The sequence below is a fragment of the Halichoerus grypus genome, chromosome 5 (genome assembly GCF_964656455.1).
Source record: "Halichoerus grypus chromosome 5, mHalGry1.hap1.1, whole genome shotgun sequence".
Lineage (NCBI taxonomy): Eukaryota > Metazoa > Chordata > Mammalia > Carnivora > Phocidae > Halichoerus > Halichoerus grypus.
The window spans coordinates 55158473-55170483 of NC_135716.1; the positions used below are offsets into that span (position 1 = coordinate 55158473).

The 12011-nt window shown below is 34.6% G+C and overlaps 1 long non-coding RNA gene across 1 annotated transcript in view; it reads right to left on the reverse strand.

Moving 5' to 3' along the window:
* Nucleotides 1-9109: 9109 nt before the first annotated feature.
* The window catches only part of LOC118555401 (uncharacterized), a 294515-nt gene continuing 291613 nt past the window's right edge, over nucleotides 9110-12011 (reverse strand). The window contains exon 6 of the long non-coding RNA XR_013447506.1: nucleotides 9110-9902. This is a non-coding gene — a long non-coding RNA (uncharacterized LOC118555401). The remainder of the gene's footprint in view (nucleotides 9903-12011) is intronic.

Consider the following 12011-nt stretch of genomic DNA (forward strand, 5'->3'; position numbering starts at 1 on the left):
TTACTAATATTTAACTCAAATTACTAAACTTGAAGATTCTGCATATTTATTTATCAATTCTATTAATTTATTATTTTGAGAATCCTACTGTATACAATGTTAAAAAATACTCATATTCCACATGTTATGTTGAACATTTCTCTCTCTAAAAATAAAATCATTTACTTTGAACAAAATCACTTTATATCACTATATTATTCATTATTTCCAATCTCATTCAGTACAGGTTAAAGGTGTAGCATTCTTCCAAGTTAAAATAAATAGAATACAGGAGAAAATCTAACATTTTGTGAGTAAAATGATTCTTCATCATAAATGCCTTGCATCATAAAATATTTAAAAGTACCAGAATATACCATTTTACCATTTTAACTGCAATCCATAAACACAGGATGTGGAATCTCAGAGGTGTTCTTGTTTAATATCAACAATTGAAAAGTGAACCACAACATCTGCTGTTTGTGAATTTTCTCCCCATGATGTCTATTTCAGTTTCAAACTGGGTTGTGTGGGGGCTGAAATTTTCCTTTTAAGATGTAGCCTGTTTCCTCCCTTTTCATTTTGGGCTGGGTGATGCTATGAATTTATATTTGATGATGAGAAACTAGTGGAAGGAAAACACTAACATCTTCACTGAGAGAAGTTAGTAATAGAGTTTAGTAAAAACCTTTACTAAGAGCCAAGTATCTTATAATTGATTTAATAGTTCTATGAGCAATCCAACTCTATAGCATAATGACTCAATTTCTGGAAATGTTCCTAATTCAATTTTCACACACACACACTATTGGATTTTTTTCCTTTAAAAAGATGTAAAAATGTGTAAAAAAAAAAAGAACATAAAATAGCATACACACAGCTAAGGAATGAAGACATTCTGACATAGTTATATCAGATAATTTTATATTTTTTGATAAATAAATCAGTACAAATAATATTGTGATCTTCTGTGTTTCCTCTCCAGTCTTATGCCCCAGAAGCCATTATTATAATTAGGTTTGAAGTCAATCAGTCTTTCATATTTCATTTCATATAAATATCACAACATATATATCTACATATATGCACACTATTTATTTTTAATTGAGACAAAAGGATTTCAAAACTATACAAAATGCTCTGTACTTTGCTTTGTTGACTTATGTCTGAGACCAATTAAAGTTGATACATATAGTTCTGCTTTATACAATTTGACAGCTGCATAATATTCTAGTGTTCCAATATCTAACAGGTATTCTTCCATTTCTCTTCTGATAGATGCTGAGTTACAATGTTTCAGTAAAAGCCCTTCATATGTCTTTTTGGAGCTAGACAATAAATATTATTTATAACATATTCTTATGATATACCCATAAGTGTAAATTTTAAGTCATAAGGCATACACATATTCAGAAACAATACATAACAGTATATTGTTCCCCAGAGTAGTTGTGGCAATTCTGCCAGTTTTCCTTTTCTTTATATGTCAATATCTTGTTATTTCTTTCTTGATATTACATTGTCCAGTTTTGTCTATTGAGCTTTCTTTATATATACGTATCTGAAAATATTTAAAAAGGAAGTAATTAAGACTGCATTTAATTTTGTAATAAATCATTATATATTCATCTCTGTTTACACTCACTCACTGGATCTACTCATCCAGTCTAATCATTTTGATACAATCAATATACTATGTGACTCTCAAATTCGTATCTCAACTCTAGCTTTCCACATTAACTCCAGTTATGTATAGACAATTGCTATCAGACCACTCAGCTTGAATGTCTAATAGCCATTCCAAACTTAACTTGTTCATGTCGGTTTCAGACATTTTCTCCCCAAACGGACTTCTCGAACGATGTTCTCCAACACAGTCAGTAAAAACTCCAAAGTTTTAACCTCGTCTCCCGCCATCCCTTACTCTTTTACTCTTATATTCCACATGAAATTAATCATTAAGCACTGTTGACTCTACTTTCAAAATACTGTGGGTGTAATATTCAGCCACTTTTTCATATCTTCACCCAGCACCACTCTTCTAATCCACAGTTGAGGAAACCATCATCTCTTCCCTGACTATTGCAACGGACACCTAAATTGTCTTGCTGCCTCCATCCACGCCCACTTACTGTCTGTTCTCAAAACAATAGTGTTCAGCCCAAACATAATTGACATCTTGTCATTCCTCTGCTCCAAATCCTCTTGAAATTCACTCTAATTAAAATCCAAAGTCTTTGCGTGGTGTTCAAGGTGATCTCGCTTCTATTACCTCTCAGACCTTTTGTGCGACAACTTCCCCCACCTTTGTTCATGCAGCAACAACTACAATGCTCTCTCCCCAAGAATATTCCCGTGTGTGCGCCTGAGGCTGGAACACTTCCTCCAGATACAATGTCTACTCCCATGCGCAACTTAGCTCCTTACTCAAAAGCCCCACTTCAGAGATGCCTTTTGGCCCCTATATCTAAAATTTCAACAACCTCCCACACACCCAAAATATTATATTCCCCTTCCCTGCACTAGTTTTTTTTTTTCTTCTCCTTAACATGTATCAATAGCTAACATGTAACATATCTTACTGGCTTCTCAGCCCCCAGCACAGTGTCTGCTGCATGACAGGCACACTCAATAAATATTCCTTAATTTCATGAAACATATATTTTAGTGAATGTTACTATCTTACTATAAGTTAAAAACCTTACTATATTACACTTAAAATATATAAATTAAAAAAAGTTTACCTATTTATCAAAGTTGACTTACTTTGGAAATGAGTTTCGGTAGTGACTTCTTTACAGTATCTCTGCAGCATGATTTTTAACTCAATTGCCATTTACTTTAATAAGTATCAGATGTTTTGTTACTTTTATCATTTTATGTTGCCTCTAAAAGAAGATGCAGCCTTCTTCCTATTTGGACATAGTGAAGTGTTTTGCATACTAAAGTAAATATTTAAATATATAACTATTCATATCTTTTCACAATGTTATTAGACAGTATCCAGCTGTATCAAGCATGTCTGTGATATATTAGGCAAAGGATATCTTTCGTGACGTAAAAAAGACATATCATTAGAGTTCCTTTGCTTTCTGAAAAAGAATGCGTATTCAAATACATTTTCCTTCATATTTAGATGATGCAAATTTGGCCAAACAGCAGTTATCCCCTTGCTAAAAATATTACTTGAATATTTTGAAGGAATATTGAATGTATCAAGTAAATTCAGAACACATTACCAAGAAATAGATGCAAGTTGAATTTATTTGGAAATGAAATCACTTAAAATACCTGCTGTGAGACAATCATTAGAGCATAGTAAGCTGTGGTCTTTGGTTCGGTTTTGCTCACAGTACCTAACTCATTATAAATTTACCCAGATTTTCTTTAATTTAATAGCATTTACTCGTCCCCATCATCCTCTGCCTTTAAAAAGAAGTGAACCACAAACTTTTGATTATGATCTTGTAGCCATAGAAAACTTGGAAAATATAATCACAATTTAAAATTAACTCTTTGTCTTTAGGTTGAAAAGAAATGCTTTGAATTGCATGCCTTCGCTTAACCACAGGTGATATTTCATAAGTTTAAAGTAGAGTTTCAAAAAAAAGGGTACTTTCAAATAATTTTCCATGCCTTCATTCAGCAGGTAACCCAAACCTTCATAATCCCCAAATGCTGCACTTCAAAGTTATGCTCAGGAAAAAAATATTGAAAAGAACAGCCTCTCTTTCCAGTTGATTTAAAACATCACTAGCTTATTTTCAGTACACATATGGAGTTACTTTTAAAAAGAAATCTTGGAATATTGCCAGGCTACATACAGGAAAGGCTTTTCTCCAGAGAGAGCTAAAATTCATTATCTGAGCTTTGGGACACCCATGTTCCTTCAAAATTTGGACACATCTTTGTTCCTCCATGATTAGTGATAGAAGTTTGACTTAAAATAAGAGACTGCCTACTCAGTGTGTAACTAGAGTCTGAAGAATCCTAAAGATTGTGTTATTTTGAATTGAAACGGGTTAATAATTATACTTTTAAATAAAATAAAATATTATTTACATGATGATAGTTTTCAAATAAACTACAGAGTAATTCTTAAAAAACCCTGAAGTTATTTGCAAAAATGTAACACTCATTATGTGTTTATCAGTAAAATAAAGTTGAATTTTGGACCCTTTATCCTCTTTCTCTCCTCATTAAATGGTTGCTTCTCTCATTTAAATCCATGTGAATACTATTTTGCGGGAGAAAAATCACTAAATCCGAGGAAGCTAAGGGCAATATAATTATGTCACTATTGTTGTTAGTGACCATTTCATGGCAATAAATATTTCAAAAAATTAGATCTATTTTTGATGCATAAAATAAACCTAACAAAGTGGGAAACAGTATCTCTGCAGCATGATTTTTTAACTCAATTGCCATTTAAACAGTGTTTATAGTGAAACAGTATTATAAATTAAGAGAAAAAAGTGAAATCAGCATATGAATCAGTAATAATCTGTAACATTCCAATGTAAAATATTACACAGTGATAATTATCTTCTGGATTCCTTATATATGTTTCCAGTGCATGTAACACTTTTTGGTTTCCTTTTTTATTTTTATTTTTGGTGAAGTAGTCAAATCAAAATCCTCATAATTGATAATGAAGAGTCTATCACTACAAAACAAAATTAATATATATTAATATAAAACCAGTTAAGTAGACACAGAACATGCTTTCTATAAGGTATACAGTACCTTAGATTGTGGTGCATCCATAAAATTGAGCAGGTGTTACACAGAACATTATTTTTAAAATATCAATCCTACACATAAAAAAGAATAAGTGTATTTCGTTGTATGCTGAATAAAGAAGCAAAGAATTTTGTTTATCCCCATATTTAATTAGTCAGGACAGAAAGATGTAGAATTCCAGAAACTGCCCAAATGAAGGAAAAGTTTGGCACATTGAGAGTGTATTTTATATCACACGTGAGCATTGCACCATACCATAGGAGTTTTTAACCACTTTAATTTTGCCCACAAAGAAGGGCCAGACACTTTCTGTATCTGCATAATTTGATAGCATCAGGTCTTATGAACTTAATGATGAATGCTTTCAAATGGAACCAAAGCATAAGTTCTACTGAAAAGAATAATGGTAGGGTTGGGATAAGATTACTTCTGTAAAATGAATTAGAATACTATGAGCTGCCATGTATCAGTGATAAGTCTAGCATATTTCAGTACTGCAGCGATTGGAGAAATGAATCCGAATCACTTGAGCATCACAAATCCTAGGTCATATTTTTATTTCCAGCCTCACCCTTTGTGCTGAGTCCAAGTATACAGCTCCAGTTGATTTCAAAGGCAGTAGATGAGAGACAAAGAGGAGCAAGGATTGTTCTACCTCAGCAATTCATGATCCCTCTAAGGCCACTGATTTTGAAAGAATATGGAGACCTTGGCATCTAGCAGAATAGAACCAGCTACTCTTTTCTGTGCTACTCCCACGAGGCAGCACAAACGCTTATCCAGTTTACCATCGCAAATGATTCTCTACGTCCAGAAAATTACAACTCTCTTCCTCTCTTCACTCCAAGGACTCGTAAAACCTAAATTAAACATAACTGTCCAAAGAATTATTTTCAGCAATGTTAACATTTCAACAAGGGAAATAAATGGAACTATGTGATTTGAATAATTTTATAATATTAAATAGAACAGTATTTTGTAACATTTAACCATCATTTATTATTTTTTACATTGTGATTTTAAAAATATTTTATGGGTCCAGGGTAAAACTATATAGTATATTACTAAAACATGTGTGTTTCTGATTCTAAAATTGTTAAAGCTTTCTGAGTAATATTTCTTTCATGTTCTTTATACATAAATCCCCTTTTTGCCTTTGAAGGTAGTCTTCATTTCCATTCAAATAGAGTATGTATTTATATACATTTAAAGGACATATCCAGTTCTAACAGTCTAACAATGTGTTTTGGTGTCCAAAATATTTTTTACTAACCTATATAGTTGTGCTGAGACTTTCCTAAGTGAATACTCATAGTTTTAATAACCATATTAATTAAAGGATCACTTCCTTCAAAAGCAGTGACTGAAAGCTGTTGAAAATAATAAATTAGATTAGGAAACTTTAGATATGTGTACAAAAATAACTAACATTTATTGAAAACTTACCATGTTCAGTCATTATACTATTATTATACACATCACCTCATTTAATTGTTGCAACAGTCCTGTGAGTTAAGCATTATTTTGCCCTTTTTATAGATATTGAATCAAAGGATTACAGAGGAAATAATTTTTTTTTTACATTATAAATCTCATTCATATAAAATCTTAGAAAAGGCAAAATAAATATATAGTGACAGAAGGCAGATTCGTTGTTGCCTGGGATGGGGGTGTTTGGTAATTGACTGCCAAGGGACATGTGCAAATTTTTGCCTTTAATATTGGTAGGTACATAAATTACTCAAGATTACAGATGGGGCAAAACTGGAGCTTGGACCCAGATCTATCTGAATTGAGAATTCTGGTTTTGGCTATGTGTTATCGCTTCTCTGTTCTGGTGGTCCAGTATTTTGAACTGGAAAAACTCTAAGGTATGATTTCTAGGTTTTGGGATTGTAGTTGTTCAATAAATGTTTATTTCATTGGGTTTATAAAATATATTTTATTTTGAAATTATTGAGTCTCTCTTGTGGGTCAGCCACGTGCTGAGTGCAAACAAAGATAACTATGTGTGATCGTGGTCCAGCAGAATGCACCCTGCACAGCAGAGGTTAGCAAACTTTTTCTGTAAAGGGCCAGATGGTAAATATTTTAAGCTTTTGGGGTCATACAGCCACTCAAAACTAATTGACTCTGTCGTTTTTAGCATGAAATTTGCCACAGAAAATCTATAAGTGGATGAGCATGACTATGCTCTAATAAATCTTTATTAAGGACTCTGAAATTTGAATTTCATATCATTTTCAGGTGTCAATAAATGTTCTTCTTCTCATCTTTTTCAACAATTTTAAAATGTGAGAATCTACCTTTGCTCCCAAGCCACACTAAAGCAGGTATTAAAATAATAAAATAAAATAAATAAAACGGGTATTAGGCTGGATTTGGCCGGTGAACCAAGGCTTGCCAACTCCTGTTGCTGCTTTGTAGATGTAAAAACACGAGCCACATGTGGCCATTGAGTACTTAAATTTAGCTTGTCCAAATCGAGATGTGCTGTAAGTGTAAAACACACACTAGATTTCAAAGACAATACAAAAAATTTTAAATGTCTCATTTGTAATTTTTATATTGATTATATTTTGAAATAATAAGATTTGGTATGAGTTAAATATGGTATTAAAATTAGGTTCACTTGGTTCTCCCTCTTTTTATTAAAGATTGATTGATTAATTGATTTTTAAAAGAGAAAGAGAGAAAGTGAGCAGGATGAGCGGCAAGGGAGAGGGAGAGAGAGAATCCACAAGCAGGCTCCCCAGTGAGCATGGAGCCAGATGCAGGGCTAGATCCCAGGACCCTGAGATCATGACCTGAACCAAAACCAAGAGTCAGCCACCCAACCGACTGAATCACCTAGGATCCCCTTCTCCCCTCTTTTTAAACATAAGTCCTAGAAAATTTAATATTATACATGTAGATCACATTATATTTCTAAAATGGTGGTTTAGAGGTCAACAGATACTTACTATATATTTTTAACAATATAATTATTTATTAGACATTGAAGTAGGAGGGTGCCTGGGTGGCTCAGTTGGTTAAGCGACTGCCTTCGGCTCAGGTCATGATCCTGAAGTCCCTGGATCGAGTCCCACATCGGGCTCCCTGCTCCGCAGGGAGTCTGCTTTTCCCTCTAACCCTCCCCCCTCTCATGTGCTCTCTCTCTCATTCTCTGTCTCTCAAATAAATAAATAAAATCTTAAAAAAAAAAGACATTGAAGTAGGATAAAAGATGTCATTAGAGAAAAATTTTTAAAACTTGATCAAGTTTTGAAAGCAGAATAAATATTTTCAGTATAGAAAAGGAACCAAGGTATTTAAGGCACAGATATGTTTGGTATTAGTGTGTGTCTGTGGAATGAAAAGTCATTTTTGCTAGAAAATAAAACATAATAGCAAAAATGTAAAATCAAAAGATGATGCTCTACCAGTTGCCCAAGATCAGATCATGAAGGTTTTGTTTCCCATGCTGAGGATCTTAAATTTTACCTGAAAAATGAAGTCACTGACAGTGTTAAGTAGGGGTGGATGCTGTAAAATCTTTAGGAAATGTAGTAGGTGAGGTGGTAAGAGGGAAATAGTAGTCAGAAATAAGTCTCATGTTTCTAGCTTATGTCATCAGGTGAACTGTAATGTCATCTGAAGAGTAATAAAATGTAGCAGTAGAAAATTACATCTTCTTTGTAGGCTATTTACTTGCATACTTGTCTTGTGCAGGGTGGTGTATGAGTAAGCTGAGAAAGTGGGAAAAAGTTCAAGTTGAGACCATGGAAACTTAGCAATTGAATAGTAATAATTTTTCTGATATGTGGACATTTTAGCTTAAAACTCAAGAGGGGTCATAGACTCACAGATATTGAAAACTGCAAAACAACTTACAAATTGGGGGTCAACCCCTTAACAGCTACGTGAGTGCTTTGACGAACATGCCTGTCAAATAGGCATCCTTATTAAGACTCAACATTTCCAGGGCGCCTGGGTGGCTCAGTTGGTTAAGCGACTGCCTTCGGCTCAGGTCATGATCCTGGAGTCCCTGGATCGAGTCCCACATCGGGCTCCCTGCTCGGCAGGGAGTCTGCTTCTCCCTCTGACCCTCCCCCCTCTCATGTGCTCTCTCTCATTCTCTCTCTCTCAAATAAATAAATAAAAATCTTTAAAAAAAAAAAAAAAGACTCAACATTTCCAGTAACAAGAAATATATCACCTCTTGGATCTAAAGACACTTATGACTATTAGAAAGTCATTCTTTATGATTAAAATTAAAATCACGAACCACTTAGTATCCTTCCACAAGCAATACCACCACCACATTTTATTTCAAGCGTCCCAATCAGCTATAATGTTTTCTAGTGATTGTTCTATTGTGTGAATGAGGTAATCTTTGATAATTAGATGCCCCCACAGACAGAATTCTTTATTGGAAGAGTAATCAAAATGTATAGAGTTATGCATGTGAATTTTTCATTACAGTAAGCAAGTCAGAGAGCTCATGTCTTCAAATGCTAACGGCACATCTCTGCCTGGGATATCCTGCAAGCTCTTCCAGAGTATTATGTCAACCAAAGATTTTTCTTCTTCATCTACAGAAATGATATTTCTTTCCCTTTTATTGTATTGGTACATGACACAGGCATGTCCATCTGGCCCATCAAGTTGAAAGAAACCTGCGTCATTTGTGTCCTTTTGTTCTCTAACTATATACCGTCCTTTCAAATCTTTCTCAATTCCTTTCCTTCTACATTTTTTGCAAACATTTTATTATTTCCTAATTGTTTTCATAGTCTTCATTATCTCCCCAGCACAGATCTGATTTTTCAGTCTTCCTTAGTGTAAACCTTTTGATTTTTCATCACATGGTCTTCAGGAGGGGTTTTCCAAAATATACTCTTCATATCCAGTGGTTTCTGGGGAGGGCAGTGGTATCAAGGGCAGGGAATTGGAGAGAGAGGGAGGGAGATCCACCTTCCAAGCTTACCAACTCTACTTCAGCGAGTACAATTCTTTTTTTTTTTTTTCTTTTTTCTTTTTTGGCCACATAAGTAAGATTTTTCTTTGATTAAGTAGTTCCACTGTTTAGAAACTTGGCCAAATATTTCAGTCTGGCTTCAAAATATTTACCCACTTAATTTCCCTCCTTTTTCACACCTTTTGCAATGAAGTTGTAACAGATGATAAAATGGAAGATTCTGTGGAGAAAAAAAAATATATAAAAGATTTGAAATGCAGAATTTACTGCGGGGACACTTAAGAGTTTTTCAACTCCAAGACCATTGGCCAGATCGGGGAACTAGGAAGGGTTATGGTTGAGAGAGAGTTGTAAAATCACATCTTTGAAGTGAAACAGACAACACTGCTATTCCCCTCTCCAAATAGAGAGGGCTGAGGGGCACTACAACCTTACCCTATGCCTTATGAGGGGATACCCACAGGCCTGTGCAAAGCATCTTTTATGTATGTGCCCCTAAACCTAGGTGAGACCAGGGAGAGTGGAGTGATGCCCAACTCACCCCTGGGAAAGCAGTAGGTTAGAAGTGGTGACATTAATAGTTCTGCCCTCCACCATTCTGTCTTACCTTGGAAGAAAACCTGGTCCACAAAGGGACTGCGAAGTAAGCCAGGAGTAAGACGGTTAGAAGCAAGAGTGTTGCAGAGTTATGTTCCCTGAGGATGGACTCGGAATTTCCCCAAAGTCCCTCATAAAAAAAAAGCTCACCCTAACAGACCCCAGGCTCAGGGAGTGTGAAGCCACCCAGAAAATAAAAACTTCTGTTCCATCCCCAACCTCTCCTACCTCCTCCCACTTCAATTCTACAATGGGAACCAGAGAAAGTGAATGGGAAGAGTAGACACCGAATATCCCACTCTTTCTAAGCCAATTACAGACCTCATCATGGTGTGAGAGGACAATATGCATTAAGTTTGCCTAAGAATAAAATGTTGATTGATAAAGTGGACTAGATACATTCTTTTTTTTTTTTTTTAATTACTGAATTGAGGCTCTCTCCTGAAACTTAAAATCATTTTAGGACTTTTACTGAAGAGTTAGCAGCAATTTCAGAAGAACTTTTTATTTGATCACAGCCTATAAACTGTGTATTTAACCAGCATTTATCTTGGGGCGCCTGGGTGGCTCAGTCAGTTAAGAGTCTGCCTTCGCTCAGGTCATGATCCTGGGGTCCTGGGATCGAACCCCGCATTGAGCTCCCTGCTCAACGGGGAGCCTGCATCTCCCTCTCCTGCTCTCCCTGCTTGTGCTCTCTCTCCCTCTCTGTGAAATAAATAAATAAAATCTTTTAAAAAAACATTTAAAAAAACCCCAGCATTTATCTAAGGTTTGTTTCAGTCACACACACATGCACATGCACACACACATTCATATATCATTTACCTTTTGGAGAATATATGATGCATTTGTATTCTTTCTACAGCTGACCTTTGTTCATACTGTTTGCTGACTTCACATAAGGTATCAAAGTGCTCCAAAAGCCAGCTATACCCTCACTTCCTCCATGACAGACTCCTACTTCCCAGACAGGCTGTCTCTGTGTCATCAGCCTTCATCTGAAATTTGGGACGTGTCTCTATGAAAGCCAGTACTACAGTTAGAATGCTGAAAGGATAGTGTATGTCGCCTGTCCTCCAGAAGCTCACAATCAAATGGGATTTGTTTGTGAAATATAAAGAAGTTCAGGAGAGGAAAAGATCCACTGTTTTAATTTTCTTTAATTTCTTTATTTCCCCAAAAGTGAATAGGGAAAACTGCCTATAAAAATAAAATGTGTACTATATTTAACTTCAGTTCATTGCAGTTATTCTGATTAGAATAAACTTTTTCTTTCTCTCTCACCTGGATGGATCAAAAGTAAAAATTATGAGTTCAGTTTCCCACAAAAGATAATGGAGGAAAAAAAATGAATGTATTTCAAATATAGCTAATAAACCCCTATTAATATTCCACTTCTCAAACAATCAGATATTCTTTAGCTGTAAATAATATAGAGCATGATTACAATAGCAATCATAATAATAACAATAGTAACAATTTAAATTTTATAAAAACCTATTTTCAAAGAATTAAATTACTTTGGTGTACAGTGATAAGCAAAATTTAAATCTAAAAGCACTGTGACATGATCCTTAATTTTGATTACCTATACTCTTTAAGTCTCTGTTCTCTTTTAAAATTTTCTGTACTTGTGATGGTTTCTTTGGATTTTCAAACATTTATCCAATTTTAATCTCAATATTTTAGAAACTCATATGAAGGCTTACTTTCCTGATTGCAAATGATTGTT